Below are 21514 nucleotides of genomic sequence, written 5' to 3' on the forward strand. Positions count from 1 at the left end.
CTAGCTTCATTATAGTCTCCATTAATTCACCATATTCATCTCCCAGACTGGCACACAGAACTGATTGGTGGATTTTGCAGTGGTAACTTATCATGTCCGGATTATCTTCCTTTAATCTTGCAACTATTCCCCTCTCTCGACCAACCATGGCTGGAGCTCCATCTGTAGTCACTGAAATGATGGATTTGACATCAATATTTCTTGATTCTAACATGCTTTTCAAGGATCCATAAATATCCTCTCCCCGTGCTCTTCCTTTAAGGTCAGTCACACCCAACAAGTCCTGGCAAAATTTTTTCTCCCTTGCATCATAATATCTCACAAAAACAATGAGTTGAGCATTGTCGGTAATGTCTGTTGATTCATCAATAGGCAGTGAGATACAAGGTGCTTTTTTCAGTTCTTGATCAAGTTGCGACATAAGATCAACAGCCAATAGTTCCGTTCTCCTCATTGATGTGAATCAGATAATGGAATCTGCTTTATTCTATCTTTTATTTCATTTTTCTGTTTATCATCAAACAATATAGGCTATCTGCTGTTTCCAGAGTACATTCTTTAACAATTTCTGCGTCAGTGAAGGATTTCTTGTGTTTCCCCAAGATCCAGGCTATTCTCAGTAAACATTCCGTTGCTCTCTCCTGGGCTGACATGGTATTGGCAAGAACTATGGTTGACTTTTCATTCTGCGATTTTAGCTTATTTATTTTATTTTTTTCTCTCTTCAGTTCCTTGTTGATACATCTTTTCAAAACCACTGTGTTTAGTTTCATAATGGCATTTCATATTACTGTTCTTCACTAAGGCAATGGTTTCGCTACATATAAGGCAAATAAATAAATATATATACTGTATACAGTATATATATATATATATATATATATATATATATATATATATATATATATATATATATATATATATATATATATATATATATATATATATATATATATATATATATATATATATATATATATATATATATATATATATATATATATATATATATATATTTATATATAAATATAAATAGATATATATATATATATATATATATATATATATATATATATATATATATATATATATATATATATATATATATATATATATATATATACATATATATATATATAGATATATACATACACACATATATATATATATATATATATATATATATATATATATATATATATATATATATATATATATATATATATATATATATATATATATATATATATATATATATACTGTATATATATATATATATATATATATATATATATATATATATATATATATATATATATATATATATATATATATATATAACGGATTTTGAGCGAAGCGAAAAATCTATTTTTGGGTAAGATAGCCATGTCATCCTGATGGAAGTTCCTTAAAGGCAGCTTCCTAGGGTATATTACAACTACGGCGATATTCCCAGAGAATTTACCTTCAGGTACCCAGAATTCTAACTCCTGGAGCGAGTATCCCTAAAAAGACCTTAGGGATATCGTAAATATCAGTGGACGTATTCTTGACACGCCTCATAGCAATCTATACCCCGAATAGAGTTAACACTTCGTAGGGGTCAAATGGCAAGAAAACGAAAGCGATAAGAAAGGGGGGAGCCGTTCATAAGGCATCTCTCCTCCCCGTTTCGAAAGCGTGCCCTGCGCCGCTCACGGCGCCATCTGTATTCCTTGTAGCGATACACGAGGTGCTACAGATACTGTATGTAGGGAGGGGTCCTACTATCCTTTTCACTCTTATTTATTTATTTATTTTTTTTTTTTTTTGAAAAGGAGCAGGGCGGGTCCATCAGGACGACATGGCTATCTTACCCAAAAATAGATTTTTCGCTTCGCTCAAAATCCGTTTTTTGGGCTCAAGCCATGTCGTCCTGATGGAAGTATACCAGAGCATTACTGTATCTGTGGATTCTCAATACGTGCCGTACTCCTCAAGAATGTTTCTTAGTCAACTCGACTGACAGACCTAAGATGTTACCGTTATACATCTTTTCACTAATCATAAGCCATGAAAGCGCTTCCTGCCCCCTACAGGGAAGAGTCCTACTAGACTCTAGAAACGAACGAAGAGTACATATACCTATGTATGAATCACTCGCCAGCCAGTACCATATAGTGGTCTCACTCTATATGAAGTAAAGCGAAGTCTTACGGGACTACAGTATCCAAAGGAAAAGTCCCGACCAGCACCCTGGTCGAAGTAAAATTAGACAAAAGGTTATATCTGCGTAGGATTAAACTTGCTGCTACCACCATCCTCAGAAAAGGGTGGAGTCCTTATTGCTAAGGAAAGTATAAACCAGTATAATCCAGGCTTTGCATTAAGGAATAGGCTATTATAGATATCCCCGATTAATATACATAGGCTAAATGCTCAAAAAACAATATGAAATCAAAAATAGGTGAAGGAGACGCAAGGTTCCCGAGAACAAGTTTATTGAGAAACAATAAATAGACATGGTCACCATAAATATGTACATATGCTAGATGGATGACCAACAATTTACACAAGTACTGTAGTGCATGGATGAATGATTATCTGAAAGAAAACATATGTGTCACTTACACATACCCCGGTATCAAACTTAACGTCCATGTTACTACTTGCTGACAATAGCGTTGGCAAACGCTTGGCACACCTGTCTGTACTTGTGCTACCATCACCATAACGTTGGAACAGTCACTGTGGGCTCTAAGAGCCTTCACTACCAGTTATATCAACGCATATAACTAACCATTCACCCAAGAATCAAAGTCCCAAATGATTCCGCTGTTCCTCGCAGAGTTAAACAGCAGGGTTAACGACGCAACCAACTGCTACCACAGACCTCTTTAGCTGCTCCACTTGCTTAGCATAGTGGCGAAAGAATACCCTGGAAGACTTCCAGCCAGTGTATGAACGAAGGTGTTCAAAATCCATAAAGTTAAAGAAGTTTAAGGATGAAGCAACTTTCCTCGGATCATGACCTGCGGGTGAACTGTCAGGATCCGCTCTGCGAATAAAATATGTAATTTTCGCCCTAAGCTGATTTAAAGATAAACTCGAGCCCGATGTTTCTCCTCTGAATAGTTGGCCCCCATGGAAGTCTGAAGTTCTACGAAGATAGACCTTAAGGCATTCTACGGGACACAGAGATGCATCTTCTTTCAGAGGGCAGATTCTCCAGGGACCCCACCTGTTGGTGGGCAACTCGTTCTTAGCGAGAAACGTAGGGTCCGGAAACAGGTTCAGTTCTCCCCCATCCAGGAACTGAACTCGGCCCTCCTCTCTCGAGAGGGCCACAATCTCACTAACTCTGGCCCCAGAAGCAAGGGCAAAAAGGAAGATCACTTTTTGAGTCAGGTCCTTCAACGCACATTCCTCATTATCTAGTAATGAGGCAAAATGAAGGACTTTGTCTAACGACCACGAAATAGGCTTTGGAGGAGCTGATGGTCTAAGCCTAGCACAGGCCTTTGGGATCTTATTAAACATCTCGTTAGCGAGGTCTACTTGGAAGGCATATAGAATGGGTCTTGTTAGAGCTGACTTACATGTAGAAATTGTGTTCGCCGCCAGCCCCTGTCCGTGGATTTGAATGAAGAAGGATAGGCAGAACTCCGTAGAGATCTCGTGCGGGTTCTTATCTTTGACAAAGGCTACCCATTTCTTCCACGCAGATTCGTACTGCCTCCTAGTAGACTTACACTTGTATTCTTCCAGGAAGTCGATGCTATCTTTCGAGATTCCGAACCGTTTCTTCACCGCTAGGGAGAGAAAATCATGAGCTGCAGGGTTCGGGTTTTCTGTAATGAAGCGAAGACAGTCGACTTCTGGACTTGCTGGGACAGAACTGGGTCCGGGAGTGGTAGAAACCTCAGTCGTAGTTCCAGAGCTAGAGGGAACCATACACTGTTCGGCCACTTGTGGGCCACTATTGCTGCCACTCCCTTGAAGGATCTCAGTTTGTTGAGGACCCTCAACATCAGATTGTGAGGGGGAAACAGGTAGATCCTGGACCATCTGTTCCAATCGAGGGACATCGCATCTATTGCTTCTGCCGAGAGGTCCACGTATGGGGACACATATTTCGGCAGCTTCTTGTTGTCCTTCGTCGCGAAGAGGTCTATCTGCAGTTCTGGGACTTGTCTCAAGATGAAGGAGAATGATCCTGCGTCTAGGGACCATTCTGACTCTATCGGTGTAACCCTGGATAGAGCGTCCGCGGTCACATTCCGGACTCCTTGAAGGTGAACTGCTGACAGGTGCCACTTCTTCTTCTCCGCCAGTCGGAATATGGCTAACATTACCTGGTTGAGAGGTGGGGATCTCGATCCCCGCCGATTCAGACATTTCACAACCACCTCGCTGTCCAGTACCAACCTTACGTGGATCGAGTGACGTGGGGATACTTTCTTCAGGGTAAGAAGTACTGCCATAGCTTCTAGAAAGTTTATGTGAAAGGTCCCAAATAGCTTGGACCAGATCCCTTGCACTTTTTTCCGATGGGAGTGACCCCCCCACCCTACCTTTGAGGCGTCTGTGTGGATTGTCACTGACGGGGGGGTGGCTGAAGAGGTAGAGACCTCTTTAGACGACTGGCTTGAGACCACGGTCTGAGAAGAGAACGTAGTCGAAGTGGGACCGGTCTCTTCAAGTCCCTTCGCTCTTTCGATGCAAAGGTTCTCCATACTCCCGCTGCATCTTTTAACTGTGCTCTTAGCACTGGGTCTGTTACTGATGCAAACTGAAGAGAGCCCAAAACCCTCTCTTGTTCGCGTCTTGATATCCTCTCGGAACCTAGAAGTCTCCTGACAGACCCCGCTATTTCCTTCCTCTTTGACATCGGGATGGAAAGACGGTGTGACACTAGATCCCAGTGAATTCCCAACCACTGGAACCTCTGAGCTGGAGAAAGACGAGACTTCTTTCTGTTGATCATGAAGCCTAGATATTTCAGGAACTGAATCACTTGTAGGGAAGCTTGCAAGCATTCTGCTCTGGATGCTGCCCACACCAACCAATCGTCCAGGTAGGCTACTACCTGGAACCCTTTTAGGCGTAACTGTTTGAGAGCTGCGCTCGCAAGCTTCGTAAAGATCCTTGGGGCTATGTTTAGTCCGAAGGGCATCGCCCTGAAAGCGTAAAGTTTTTGTTGTAGCTTGAATCCTAGGTAGGGGGAGAGACGACGACTTATTGGAACGTGCCAATATGCGTCTGACAAATCGATGGAGACGGTATATGCCCTCTTGGGCAGTAAGGCCCTTATGTGTTGTAACGTTAACATCTTGAACTTGTGGTTCACTATGAACTTGTTGAGTGGTGACAAGTCCAGAATGACTCTGAGTTTCCCCGAGTCTTTCTTGGGAACACAAAACAGCCTCCCTTGGAACTTGATGGACTTTACCCTCCTGATCACCTTTTTCTCCAACAGATCTTGGATGTACTCCTCCAAAACGGGGGTGGAGTGTTGGAAAAATTGAGGGCACTGGGGCGGAGTACTGTACCAACTCCAACCCAGTCCATTTTTGAGAAGGCTGTGGGCCCAGGGATCGAAGGTCCAGCGATCCCGGAAATACTGAAGTCTCCCACCTACCGGCGACACTTCACTTTGACTGCCCTGCAGTCTTGCCTCCCTGGCCGCGACCACCTCTGAATCCTCGTCCCCTAGAGGGGCGTCTTGATGACCCTCTAGCTGCTCCTCTGGGTCTTGCACGAAACGTGGTCGACTGTCCCTCGAACACGGGATTGAATGCCGGGGAAGCTGATGACATGGCTTGGGGAACCCATTGGAAGGTGGTCGGGGTCTGGGCTACCAGTTGTGGAACCGGAGGCAAAGCTGTCTGCTGCTGCTGTTGTCTTTGCGGTTTGAAGGACTTGGCTGGACGGGAGGAAAACCTTGACTTCTTCGCCTTTCCTTTCGGCTGAGGGCCCTCATCCGGAGAAGACTTCCTCTTAAGGGACAGGCCCCACTTCAGGAGAAGATTGCGGTTCTCAGTGGCTGCCGTGTCCACGATCTCTTTGACCACGTCCTTGGGAAAGAGATCTTTACCCCAGATGCTGGATGAAATTAGCCTCTTGGGTTCATGCCTCACTGTGGCCGAGGCGAACACAAACTCCCTACAGGCCCTCCTTGCTTTAACAAAGCAATAGAGGTCCTTGGTTACTGTGGCCAGATGGATTTTGGCCATAACCATGAACATCTCTGGCATCTTGGGGTCGCTAGCCATCGTCTCCATGTTGGTCTGGAGAGACATCGAGGCTGCCAGGCGCTCCTTTGTGTCCAATTCCCTCCGTAGAAGGAATTCCGACAACTTGGGAAGGTTTTCGCCGAACTGCTGACCTGCAATGTCGGCGTCCAGCTTCCCAACCGAGAAAGTAAGGTGCACCTCCTTCCAGTCCTTATTGTCCATTGGCAATGCCAACGATAGAGGTTTACATTCCTCCAAAGACGGACACGGCTTGCCAGCTTCAACCGCCTTCATGACGGCCGCAAACCCCTTTTGCATAAAGGGGAAGGCCCTAGCCGGGGAGGATACAAAGGAGGGGTGCTTCTTACTCAAAGCGGCAACTTTTGAGTTTGAGAACCCCCTCTCCTTTAAAGCAGCTGTTAAAGTGGCTTGAGCCTTGGAGTGATCCAGGATAATCACCTCCTTTGGTTCCGTCTCCTCCTTCGAAGCCGGCTCCTTTTTCAAACGGACATAGCAGTCCGGGTAGGCCCCTCTACTGGGCCAGAATTCCACCTCCTCAAGGGGAACTGAGCCCAGTTTCTCTGACATGACGATCTTCCCAATCGTCATCGGCATGTGCTCGGCATATCTCCACGGGTTGGCATCCGAGCACAGAGGAAGGTCCTTAACGTTGAGCTTCTTTGGAGGTCCACGTGATGCTGTGATCTTCTGCATCTGGAGCTCCAAAGTAGCGGCCTTCTGATTATTCTCCCTCTGCATCTGTTGGATCATACCAACGATGGAAGAGAGAGCCTGTCCAAGCTCTGCTGGAAGAGCGGACGAGGTAGAGGGGATAGGTTCAGAGACCTGAACCGGCACGTCTGATGATACGGGAACCTCTTCCTCCACGGCAATAGGATCTCGATCCTCCTCCTCGCCCTCTGCGAGGAGATCCTGCTCCGCACGATCGGACAAGTCGGACATCTTGTCGTCCAACTGGATGTCCTGCATGGCGTCAGCGACATCCTCCTCCACTGGAATCTGGATCAGAGGGATCTCCGGCCGAGGCTGGGGAACAACAGCATCAGGGGAAGCCTTGGGAAAAGGGTATGCCCTCATCTTCTCGTTAGGAAGATAAGGTCCAGTGGTGTTTTTCTGAAAACCCCTTACCCATAAGCGAAGCCTCTCCCTCGCTGCATCTCTTGACTCCGCCGACCTAGGGGATTCAAAAGCCTCTGTAGTACATACAGCACATACCTGCGGATCCCAGTAACGATGGTCATCATTGGAGGCTGCACAAGCCGCGTGCCTCCTACACGAGGCATGTCCGCAAAAGTTCTTACTGCGGACATTGCAGAAGACACTATCACACTTCGGATGCTCCTCCTGTAAAAGAAGAAAAATTTCCATGAATATCAAGTGAATTTCAATTCACATGTAACAAATGAGTATTCAACAAGAATAAGGGAAAGACACCTACTTGTGAAACCCACACAAACACCTGTGGAAGCCCACCAGCCAAGTCACATAGTTAGTCTTTACTAGAATAACCAGAGAACATATTTCCAAAGGAAATTAGGTGTAGCTCACACCTAAGGTAAAATATTACCATTCCGGCCAGGGATAAAAGAATTATCTTTTATCCTTGTAAGGCGACACCAAGTGATTGTACCAGTAACACAAGTAAGATAGAAAAGACAGTGTTGTAACCTACTACATCATGAACTCCCTTGGTTGAATATACCACCAAGAGAGGACTGATACAGTACCTGAGGGTGGTGTGCCAGCCGGCTATTGCCGGTCAGCACCCCCCCCCCCCCCCGTTTTTCGAAAGGTAGATCTCAAGTACACAACATCAGATCACCCTTATTGGGGAGAACTCCAGATCCCATGCCTGAACCGGCCGGCAGTGGTTGCCGGACCGCAGCCACCCGGTTTGTACTGCGTTGCCAGCCATCATTCTTAGTGGCCGGCTGACTGGGCAGTGTCGCAGGCCGGCCGGCAGCAGTAAACAAACCCTGCCGGCTGGCCCCCCACACTAGGCAGCGCTCGGCTGCCGGCCCCACTTGTAGTGGCCGGCAGATGAGCAAGAGACCGGCCGGCAAAGGTATACACCCAACGCCGACCGACAGCAAGAGAACTGGAGAACACCCCTCCCCACCGACGGCCGGCCTGTAGGCCGGCAGACGGCAAGGACAACACATACTAAGACAATAGAATGAGTGCCGGGTTAAGAGACTATGAGTCTCTGAGCCCGGCACCCGAAAGAGTGCCGAAAGGAAGGGGAGACACTAAGTCAAGCTTCCTAACCGCTGCATACTGAATCTACAGACGGCAGCGATGGAGGGACCAAGAAAGGACCGGGCAGCACTCGAAGTAATGGTCTCTGCCGGTCGGCACACTCTGCCGGCCGACAGGAGACCACGTCAGTTCCTCATCCCAACCTAGGCTAGGCAAGGATGCAGACGACTGACACAAGGAACGGAAAAAAGAAGGGAAGGACAGAGGGTCCTATCCAACCTTACCTTGGTTAAGGGTCATTCCCAACTAAGACAGTTCATCTCAGTTAGAGAAATACCCGAGAGGGAGGCCGGCACTACTGGCTGCCTCCCATGAACCACGGCAAGGAAGGAATTGCCCTTCCAGAAAAGGGAACATATCCCGAGACCGGAACGGCAATAGGACAGTCTGATGAGTCACCGAGTAAAGGGATCACTACTGGAACCCAACAAGGTGGACCAAGGGGATAACCCTTAATGCCCGAGTCAATCAGCAAGGGAGACTCTGCCCCATGCCAGACAAACCGGGCTCAGACTAAACACTGTTGTACTGTCCCCCTCTGAACCAATTCAGTTGGAACGGGAAGGTACAGTACTACTCCAGCATAGATATATTTGAAGATTAATTCAAATAAACCACCAGAGTTAAGCCTAAGGCTTAAACAGAGGGAAAGGGTTTGCCCCTTCCCCGAAGAGAAGGGAGCAAACGGGGAACAGATAATATTATAATGACCTAAGACAACCTAGCCTAGGCACTAAGAGAATCGATTACCTAATTCACCGAAACTCACACCAATACTATATTGGAAGGTACTCGAAAAGGACTTATATGTATAACGTTGCCTAACGCTTAAAGCAATAAATTCACATTTGGAAGACTAATTATCATGCAGGAAGTACATAGGCTAACAGCTAGCCTACGAAGACTAGTGTTGGCTGCCTTGGCAAAACTTCGCCAGGCACACTACTATCGCATCATAACAGAATTCCTAAATAAGCTAAGTAGCTAATATTTAAGCGCAAAGGGGCTGGGAACGTCGCTCTTGCTAACAAATAAATCCTATTCTAGCGAGCGACAGCATCCATGATGCCTCCAGCAGGCAACAGCTCTTGTATCAAAGATAACTCTTTTAATTACTTTAATTTTAACCAAGAGCCTACATTTATACATAAAAGAAATAGTACTCAACTTATCCGAGGCAGAAGAAGTTGGAGAAAGCATTATTAAGCGAGAAAATTCCAAGATTGGGTAGAAAACAGGGAAAACACACCGAGTCGTAGAGCTACGCAAAAAGGAATACAGATGGCGCCGTGAGCGGCGCAGGGCACGCTTTCGAAACGGGGAGGAGAGATGCCTTATGAACGGCTCCCCCCTTTCTTATCGCTTTCGTTTTCTTGCCATTTGACCCCTACGAAGTGTTAACTCTATTCGGGGTATAGATTGCTATGAGGCGTGTCAAGAATACGTCCACTGATATTTACGATATCCCTAAGGTCTTTTTAGGGATACTCGCTCCAGGAGTTAGAATTCTGGGTACCTGAAGGTAAATTCTCTGGGAATATCGCCGTAGTTGTAATATACCCTAGGAAGCTGCCTTTAAGGAACTTCCATCAGGACGACATGGCTTGAGCCCAAAAATATATATATATATATATACTGTATATATATATACATTGTGTGTATATATATATATATATATATATATATATATATATATATATATATATATATATATATATATATATATATATATATATATATATATATATATATATATACACACACAATATATATATATATATATATATATATATATATATATATATATATATATATATATATATATATATATATATATATATATATATATATATATATATATATATATATATATATATATATATATATATATATATATATATATATATATATATATATGCATATATATATATATATATATATATATATATATATATATATATATATATATATATATATATATATATATATATATATATATATATATATATATATATATATATATATATTATATATATTCGTAAGTTAAATATTGCACATAAGAACTATAGACCCCTGACTCACAGCCGAGGAAATACACTTGCAAGAATCCATCACTAGGACCTTCGTGTTACTTAAATATATTTTCTTCTCCTGGGGCCTGGGGTCCAACTACAACACTCAGAAGGTCCGGATTCGGACCGCGGGCCGCCAGTTGAGTAGCCCTGGTATATGCTATACTGAAGAATACTCGTACAGTATAGAAGATAGTGCGCCGGCCGGCACTAGTCGGCTGGCGCACACCATAAATAGCTTTAAAGTATACGACTTGACAGCTAAAAGACGGCAGAACGCTGGTTCCAATGCATGCGCCGGCCGGCAGTAACTGCCGATCGGCAACAGCCAAAGTCGGCCGGCAATGATTGCCGGCCAGCAGCTACACAAGGCAGCACCCAGCTGCCAGCCACTGCTCGTAGCGACCGGCAGACAAGGGCGAGACAATAGCCGGCCGGCAAAGGTCAACAACTGACGCCAACCAGCAGCAGAGAACCAGAGAACTCCGACTGCCCGGCTGCCGGCCACGTAGGCCGGCAGTCGGAAAGGTACAACACATAAGAAGAAAACAGAATGGATGCCGGGCTAAGAGGATATACTACCTCACTGCCCGACAAACCGAAAGAGTGCCGACAGGAAGGGGAGAATCTAATTCAAGCTTCCTGACCACAGCCGGCTGCACTACAGCCAGGCGTGGTTTAGGGACCAAGGGAGGACCGGGCAGCACTCGAGAACAGAGGACCTTTGCCGGCCGGCAACGGACCAAGCCAGCTCCACATCCAACCTATGCTAGGTACAGATGTAGAAAGGCAGACAGTAATGAAACATTACGGAAGGAAGAGGGGAAAGGGACAAGAGGGTCCTGCCCAACCTTGCATTAGTTAAGGATCACCCACCGCCAAGAAAGCTCATCTCAGCCTAAGGGGGATCCGGGGAGGGAGGCCGGCAATACTTGCCGCCTCCCAGCAAACCAAAGCAAGGAAGGAGTTGCTATGCCGGGGAAAGGGAGCTCAACCTCACACCCGGCACAGCAACAGGGACAAGTCTGATGGGTCACCGAAAGAAGGAATCATATCGTACAGAAACCTCCCAGAGTGACCGAAGGAGGCTAAGCCTCCTACGTCTGTGTCCGGCAAGCGAGGGAGACTCTACCCCAAGCCAGACAAACACAGACTCAGACCAAAAAACTCTGCCGTTCTGCCCCTCTCTGATGCCAGACTTACTGGAACAGAAAGGTACAGTAACACCCCAATATAGTTATATCGAAAGTTAATTCGGATAAACCACTAGGGTTAAGCCCAAGGCTTAGACAGAGGGAAAAGGGATTGCACACCTTCCCCGAAGAAAAGGGAGCAATCGGGGAGAACAAGAAAGCATACCAAGGGCCCAAGACAATCTAGCTCAGGCACTGAGAGAATCGACTACCTAAATCATCGAAACTCACACGTATACCATCTTGGATAGCTCAACATAATCTTATATGTATAACATTGCCTAACGCTTCAATAAAACACTGGAGATCTAAATACTATGCGGGAAAGTACAAAGGCCAAACGACTAGGCTACAAGGTCTAGGTCAGGCCAACCTCGGCGAATCCTACGCCAAGGTACCAATACTAAGAGCATCATATAAAGATATCCTAAATAAGCTAAGCAGCTAGGTTTATTAAAGCGAAACAGCCGAGAACGTCGCTCTGGCTAACTAAATAACCCAAAATTGGCGAGCGACAGCGTCCAGGACGCCTCCAGCAGGCAACAGCTCTTGTAACAAGAATAACTCTCATAAACACTTTGAAAATTACCAAGAGCCTACATTTATACATAAAAGAAATGGTACTCAACTAATCGGAGGGAGATGAAGTTGGAGAACTCATAATTGTTGAAAATAATCCAAGATTTGCGTGAGACACAGGGAAAAACACAGAGTTGTGAAGCTACGCAAAAAGGAATGCAGATGGCGCCAGAATCGGCGCAGGGCACGCTTACGAAACGGGAGAAGAGAGGGCCTTACGAACGGCTCTCCCCTTTTCTTTCTCGTTTTCGTTTTCTTGCCATTTGACCCCTACGAAGTGTTAACTCTGTTCAGGGTACAGATTGCATTGTGGCGTGTCAAGAATACGTCCTCTGATTTTTTGCGATATCCCTGGCTCTTTTATTAGGGATATTCGCTCCAGGAGTTAGAATTCTGGGTACCTTAAGGTAAATTCTCTGGGAATATCGCCGTAGTTCTAATATACCCTAGGAAGCTACCTTAGAGGAACTTCCATCAGGACGACATGGCTTGAGCCCAAAAAAAGAAATTAGAATGGAACTTCAAGATGATAATTGGGAATCTTGGTTATCATTTAATTGTCATGAGGAAGCATTTAATGCAAGCCGTAATATTGTTGATATTAAAGTAGGTAATATGAGTGTTAAGGGTGCTCTGTGTGATGGGGCACCTAAAGATCTGGATGTCTACAGACCAGCAGACTGGGCTGATAAAGATATAGAGGCAGATATGCCATCCCAAAGAAAGCCAAAACCACCAATGTGGCTTCTTGCTCAATCTGTAGGAGGTACGAAAAATTATTTCAAGATCTGCAAATTTCTTCAGAGGAAGGTAGGTACGATCGCACCTGGAGATATATCTCGATTTGGTAAGAAAAGTTACTTGATAAAGGCCAAGTCATACACACAGTCTGTTATACTGTCCAATTTGAAGACAGTAAATGATGATATAAAATTGGACATCAAACCCCATCTAAACTTTAGCTATGGAAGGGGAGTGGTTTTTAATAGGGATCTGTATGAATTTACTGAATAGGAGATATTGGCTATGTGTCCTCTATCAGTGTGGAAAGTACATAAAGTACCTGGAACATCAATGATTGTTCTTACTTTCCAGGATGCCGATGTACCTTTCCACATAGACATAGAAAACGAAAGGATCAGATTTCAACCTTTTAAGCAAAAGTCACTGCAATGTTATTATTATTATTATTATTATTATTATTATTATTACTTACTAAACTACAACCCTAGTTGGAAAAGCAGTATGCTATAAGCCCAGGGGCTCCAACAGGGAAAATAGCTCAGTGCGGAAAGGAAAAAAGGAAAATAAAATATTCTAAGAAGAGTAACAACAATAAATATCTCCTATATAAACTAGAAAAACTTTAACAAAACAAGAGGAAGAGAAATAAGATAGGAGAGTGTGCTCGAGTGTACCCTCAAGCAAGAGAACTCTAACCCTAGACGGTGAAAGGCCATGGTACAGAGGCTATGGCACTACCCAAGACTAGAGAACAGTGGTTTGATTTTGGAGTGTCCTTCTCCTAGAAGAGCTGCTTACCATAGCTAAAGAGTCTCTTCTACCCTTACCAAGAGGAAAGTGGCACTGAACAATTACAGTGCAGTAGTTAACCCCTTGGGTGATGAAGAATTGTTTGGTAATCTGTGTTGTCAGGTGTATGAGGATAGAGGAGAATATGTAAAGAATATGCCAGACTATTCAGAGTGTATGTAGGCAAAGGGAAAATGAACCGTAACCAGAGAGAAGGATCCAATGTAGTACTGTCTGGCCAGTCAAAAGACCCCATAACTCTCTAGCGGTAGTATCTCAACGGGTGGCTGGTGCCCTGGCCAACCTACTACCTAGCAAATTGCTTTAAATTTGGACATCCCTCCAAAGTTTGCAATAGTGAAAGAATTTGTAATACTTGCTCCAATATTTACCATGGGGAATGTACATTTGAGGCAAGGTGCTTAAACTGCAACTCTAATCATAAATCTAATGATAGGAGCTGCCAGTTTTATAAGTTAGAAGAGGCTGCCCTCAATAAATCAATTATTGAACATGTAAGCGTGGGGCATGGCAAGAGATTATTAAATAAATCTAATACTTATGCAAAGACATTAAAAACAGGAGAAAAAGTTCCTCGGGAATCATCTCACCCACCTACTACTGTAGGTAGTTCTCGAAAAAGGAATTCACCATCTATTGATAAAGTGCTGCATAAGACAAGAACATCTCCTCCTAAAGATTTATCATTGAGTATCAACCAAAAGACATTGCCCACCACTATCAAACCTTTGTCCCCCATTACAAAGGATAGTACTAACCTCTCCCAGGCCATATCCTTGCCTGATTTAATGGAGATTCCACCTGACACCAAATTATCAGGTGTACCTGTAGTGGGGAAGGTACAAAAACCTGGTAACTCACAACCTACTAATCGTAAAAGAGAGAGACCTCCATCTCTCTCACCCCCTTCCATAAGAAATACTAGAATTATGACATCAAATAAATATGATGTTTTGTCTGTTGATGTTGCCGATCAACCAGAAGATAATTTAAATAAATCAGAAATTCAAGTTGAGGTCCACCATCCCCCTCAACAAATAGATAAAAAAAGATACAAAGAAAAACACCAACGTAAAACCCAACATAACAAGACCATCTCTGAAGAAACCTACAGGTAATAATGTTAGATTAAAAACTGCTAATGGGAAGACCTCATCCAAGATGTCTTCCCAAAATAATCCATAGTTTTCTCCTCAATTTTGCAATGGAATTGTCAGGGTTTGAGGGCCAAATATGAAGAACTTAAGCTCTTAATTCACGAGCATTCCCCCATAATTGTGTGTCCAGGAGAGCAAGCTTGATGCTAATACCCCTTGTCCTCGCGAATATATTAGTTATAGGACACCTTATGATCACGGAGTAGGGAGCCATGGCGTAAGTCTCATGTACATTCGTCGAGATGTTCCCCAAATACCTATATCTATACGTACAACCCTGCAGGCAGTTGTACAAATTGATATAGGGAGAAAATACACAATATGCTCTCTGTACTTACCTCCAAATGATAATATTTTATATGATGATGTAGCAGAGGTCATTCAACAACTCCCTCAACTTTTTCTCTTACTGGGTGATATGAATGGTAGACATCCTTTATGGGGTGATGTTTTGGCCAACACAAGGGGCAATATTATCTCATCAATTGTGGAGAATGAGGATGTGGTACTCCTTAATACAGGAGAGCCCACACACTTCCATGTTCAGACAGGTACTTTGTCATGCATTGACCTTTCAATTGCAAGCTCTAACTGCCTTCTTGATTTTGATTGGAGGACATTAGATGATTGGCATACTAGTGATCATGCACCAATCATTATAAACACTAACAATGGTCCACCTTTGCAAAGATCGCCACGTTGGAATCTAGACAAGGCAGACTGGGTTAAATTTTCTGAGCTAAGTGAAATCGAAGGGAGAGCAGAACAGTTTGAAAGTGTTGATGATGCCATAGACCTACTGAATGGTACTCTTCATACAGCAGGAGTCAATTCAATTCCCAAAACAACAGGGTTATTCAAACGACGACCAGTCCCGTGGTGGTCTTCAGAACTAACTGCACTCCACAGAGCCACAAGAAGATCTCTAACACGATTGCGTAGACGCAGAACTGATGAGAATTTAATTATGTACAAGGAATGTAGAGCACAGTTCCGTCGTGCCATGAAAGAAGCAAGGCGCCAGTCATGGATGTCTTTTGTTTCCTCCATTAACAGTAGAACACCACCATCTTCTGTGTGGAGGAAAGTAAAAAAGATAGCTGGCAAATTCACCCCCAACCCACCACCAGTGTTGAGGGTGAATGGCCAGTATGTAACTGAAGCAAATGAAGTTAGCAATGCCCTGGCTAATCATTTTTCAAATGTATCCAGCAAGTGTGAAGGCGCCCCTGGTCACCAGTATAGGAGCACTGAAGAAAACAAAATTTTAAATTTTGCAACAAGAAGGGAAGAGTCGTATAATTCTCCTTTCACTGAAAGAGAATTTGATTCCGCACTTGCTCATTGCAATGATACAGCCCCTGGACCCGATGGAATTCCATATGCAATGATTAAACATGTACATTTTAATACAAAGCTATTTATTTTAAGCATTATTAATAGAATATGGCATGATCATAGTTACCCAAGTGTTTGGGAACTAGCCATTATTTTAGCCTTTTTAAAACCCGGTAAAGACAAGTTTTTAGCAGCAAACTATCGTCCTATTGCATTGACATCTTGTTTATGTAAAATCATGGAGAAGATGGTCAATGCAAGGCTGATGTGGTACCTTGAAAAGAAAGGTATTTTATCATCGATTCAATGTGGATTCCGAAAAATGCACTCAACGTGTGATGTGTTGATACGACTTGAGTCTTCTATTTGTGAAGCCTTTGCTTCCAAACAGCACCATGTTACAGTATTTTTTGACCTTGAAAAGGCATATGATACCACATGGAGATATGGTATACTTAAAACCATTCATGAAATCGGATTGAGAGGAGAGCTGCTACTATTTATTCAGGCATTTCTTTCACGTAGAGTTTTTTAAGTGAGAATTGGGGATACTTTATCAGAGAGTAAGTGCCAGGAAGAAGGAGTTCCTCAGGGTAGTGTGCTGAGTGTAACCCTTTTTGCACTAGCAATTAATGGGATATCCTCAGCCATTCCCCAGGATGTTCTCTCAACATTATTTGTGGATGATCTCTCAATATCATTTGCTGGCACTAGAATGGCAATGGTTGAGAGAAAAAACCAACTCGCTATTGATGAAATTATCCAGTGGGCTGACATGAATGGATTTAGGTTCTCGACAAGTAAAACTACCATTGTCCATTTTTGTCGTATCCGGGGAGTACATCCAGACCCGGATATATACATTAAAGGTCAACGAATACCATTTGCAAGAGAAGCTAAATTTTTAGGTTTGATATTTGATTGTAGGCTTACATGGGTTTCTCTTAAAAGCATTAAAAGCTAAATGTGTTGAAGCTCTGAATATCTTAAAAGTATTGTCCCATACATCGTGGGGGGCAGACCGCAATACTATTTTAAAATTATACAAGGCCTTGATTTTTTCCAAAATTAGTTATGGTTGTGAGGTATATTCTTCAGCCACCCCAAGCCGGTTAAAAATATTAGACTCGATACATCATGCAGGTATTAGATTGTCTACTGGAGCTTTTAAAACCTCGCCTATCCCAAGTCTCCTTGTTGATGCTGGAGAGTTACCTCTAGACCTTTACCGAATGTCTTCCATTCTTCGGTATTGGTTTAGATTGCAAAGACTCCCTAACTCTTTAGCCTTTCAAACTGCAAGCCTTGTAAGACACGCATCATACTTTGAGTTGCACCCAAAATCTCCTCAACCTTATGGCTTTCGGGTGAAACGATTATTAAATAGTCTGGATATAATTAGAAATAAGGTACTTCCATTCAAGGTATCATCAACGCCTCCATGGAAGTTACCAGAGATATCTTTTTGTAAATATTTTATTGGAGATAAGAAGAATATGTCAGACCTAGAAGCCAGGTCTCTTTTTAATGAACATGTTAAAGAACATAGAGGATCAACTTTTATCTATACTGATGGCTCCAAATCTGATGCTGGCGTTGGATTTGGAGTACATAGTAATGGTTTTAATTGTAGAGGTGCACTTCCTCTGACCGCTTCCATATTTACTGCCGAACTGTATGGCATATTAACCGCTATTGAGAAAATAGCGTTGGAGAAGGAGGGTAATTTTACAATTTTTAGTGATGCAAGGAGTGTCCTTCAAGCTATGGAAGTTTTTAATTCTAATAACCCTCTAGTTTTAAAGATTTTAGAATGGCTTTTCATTATTGGACGGAGAGGTATAACAGTTCAATTTTGTTGGGTTCCAGCACATGTAGGTGTGTCCGGGAATGAGAAGGCAGATTCACTGGCTAAGGAGGCTGCTTCCGAGTTGCTGCCAAGAAGGTATCCCATTCCCTGTAATGATTTCTTACCTGACATCAAGAAATTGGTTTGCAATAAATGGCAACAGCAATGGGATAGTCAAGATGGCAATAAAATGCGAGAGATAACAAATGACATATCTCCTTGGAGGTATAATATGATGCCCCGAAAAGGGGAGACGTCTCTTTGTCGTCTCCGTATTGGTCACACTCGGTTGACACACGAGTTTCTGCTGAAGGGCCAACACCAACCGTATTGTGACGACTGTTTAGTACCTCTAACAGTAAGGCATTTGTTGACCGAATGCCCCAATTATAACAACTTAAGGAATAGATATTTGTTTGAGGCTCGAGGTGAGGGTGGCAGGTTCATCCTTGCCAAGATTCTTGGAAATGATGTGTCCTACCATGCAAGTGGCATTTTTAGATTTATTTCAGAAGCAGGTCTTCTGAAAAATATTTAACTTTTATGACATTCAACTTTTATGATTTTAATTGAATACTCTTTTATTTTTTATTTTATTTTATTTTTTATTTTTGTATACATAAATTAAATGTTACTAGCGTCAATGACCTCAGATGTCAGGATGCCTGAAAACTTTAAATCAATCAATCAATCTGGCAAGATGCCTTCGTACAACGGTGGGACAACATCGACGTCTACGCCTTTCCACCGTTCTGTCTGGTGAGAAGAGTGCTCAACAAGACCAGATTATCGGTCAACCTGTCGATGACTCTGATAGCTCCGCTACGGCATCATGCAGAGTGGTTCCCGGACCTTCTGCATCCCCTGACAGGACTCCCGAGAGAGCTTCCCCCACAACACGAGCTACTCGAGCAACCACACTGCAACATCTGCCACAGAGCCGTAGCATCGCTTCGGCTTCATGCCTGGAGACTATCCAGCATTCCCTCACAGAAGAGGAGTTCCGCAACAAGTTGCGGAGCGGATGTCTCGACACCTGCGAAAGTCATCCGCAGGGGTCTACCGGGCTAAGTGGAGAGTCTTCTGTGGTTGGTGTCGTGGGAGAGGTATCTCTCCCCTTGATGCCACTATTCCAGCAATAGCGGAATTATTGTATACCTGCGGGAGGGAATGCGCCTTTCGCTCTCGGCGGTGAAACCTATCGCTCAGCCTTAGCCTGGCCTGTAGGCTGAAGGAATAGACATTCCCTCCTCGCTGGTTTTTTCTTCGCTCATTCGAAGCTACGAACTTACCTGCCCTAGTCGGAAGTGAGACCTCCTCCATGGAACATGGTTCGGTCTCTTAGGGTTCTCAAGAGACCTCCTTGCGAAGCATTACGCCAGTCTTCTGATCGTCACTGGACTTGGAAGACGGTGTTCCTGCTCGCTCTGGCCTTGGCCAAGCGTGCCAGCGAACTTCATGGTCTCTCGTACGTCGTCGCCCATTCAAGAGGAGAGGGGGAGGTAACGTTCAGGTTCGTCCCTGAGCTGGTCACTTGTCTCAAAATCTTGGAGCCCGGAGCCTTGGTTCGACTCCTTCAAGATTTTGATTTTCCGTTCTGTAACAGATGACCCAGACCTTCTCCTACTATGTCCAGTAAGGAGTCGGAGGTGTTATCTTAAGAACAGCTGGAGTTCGTCCTCACATGCAAGCCCTGTTTGGGAGCACAGGAAGGACGGAGAGGAGGGTCACCAAAAATACCTTTTCAGCCTGGATTTGTAGGGTCGTCCATCACGCCCTGAATCCAGACCCTCCTCCGTCACGTCGCCTTAGGGCACGCGACGTCAGAGGCATCGCAACGTCCCTGGCCTTCAAGAGTAACTACTCTGTGACGCAGGTGCTACAAGCTGGAGTCTGGAGGCGTCAACGACCTTCACAGCCCACTACCTGCAGGACGTGACCCACAGGAGCTTCGATATGTTTTCTATCGGCCCTGTGGTGGCTACACAACAGCTGGTCTAAACCTCAGGCTCCTTAATGGACAGGCAGCAGAAGGTTGAGGGCATTGTTATCTGGTTTTAGTCTGCATGAATGAAAGAAGTTTGTCTGGCCCTTACTTCTTTCTTCATCCTCCCCTCTCTTAGGGAAAGCAGCATCCTGGGTTCTCTGCATAGCTGACCTCAAACCTCTGCAGGTAAACCATGCTTCCTTGTGTTCCTAGTATTAAGGTAATACTGTCACGTCCCCCATACCCTGACAAAGGGGTATTGGGAACGTCCTAGCCTAGAATTCCGTCTAAGGGATTTAAGGTCAACTCCCTAGGACAAGTCACACTTCATCCCTCCACACACAAGCTTCTGTAGGCCGCGCGTTCCTTGTGGAGCAAGGAACTTGCGAGGTGCAGGGACTCTTTTTCTCAAAGTGCTGCTCACTCGGATTCTGAGTCCCCGGGCAAAGCCAAAGCCAGTAAGGCTGGGACTTTCCACCCTTCCTAAGGGGTAAGTCACCCCATGTAAATAGCGTGGTTTGTATTTCGGTTAGGGAACAAATGACAAATTCGGAGATAATTTGTATTTTTCCTAACCATACAAACCTTAGCTATTTACACATATTTGCCCGCCAGTTCTGTCCCCCAAGGCAAGTCCTACCTCTAAGTGAAGTGAATCAGTTCAGCGGTGTGTGAGGGGGGAGGGGTAGCTAGCTACCTCTCCCCTACCCCCTCGCTAGCTAGCGAGAGGGTAGTTAACCCTCGTTAAAAATCTAATGGCTCGCCATTTCAGCTACGCCGAAAGTAATACCCCATGTAAATAGCTAAGGTTTGTATGGTTAGGAAAAATACAAATTATCTCCGAATTTGTCATGTTAATCTTAAGTTACACTAAACTTGATACTAATTTTTTTTCGTTTTAATTTTTTTACTTTTCTTCTTCCGGCTTGGCTCTTTTTGCCTTGCTTTTTGACTCTCTTTCACCTTCACTTTTTGCTGGCCTTTTTAAAATGAACCTAACTAGGGATGTTTGCTTTTGTCTCCCCTTCAAAATGTTACGAAAATGACGTACACAAGTGTCGTTACAAATGGCTAACGCACGACCACACGCCACTTCCATATTTTTCGATTATTTCATGCTTTATCTCGATTGTTATCATATGCTTTTTCTTTTCACTACCCTTGTTTGTACTCGCTTGCTTTGGACCCATTGCTTATTCACTTAATTCTTTACTGATTAATGCAAAAAACACGTAAAAAATGCAAACACTACGGCCGATGCTCTGAGATAACTTTACGCAACAGAGATCC

General features: G+C 43.7%; 1 protein-coding gene across 3 annotated transcripts in view; it reads left to right on the forward strand.

The window, feature by feature from the left end:
* Positions 1-21514, forward strand: part of LOC137643994 (vesicle-associated membrane protein 7-like) — a 276913-nt gene that overhangs the window by 102926 nt on the left and 152473 nt on the right. The window lies entirely within an intron of this gene.

This window comes from Palaemon carinicauda, chromosome 7 (assembly GCF_036898095.1).
Source record: "Palaemon carinicauda isolate YSFRI2023 chromosome 7, ASM3689809v2, whole genome shotgun sequence".
In the NCBI taxonomy this organism is placed as follows: domain Eukaryota; kingdom Metazoa; phylum Arthropoda; class Malacostraca; order Decapoda; family Palaemonidae; genus Palaemon; species Palaemon carinicauda.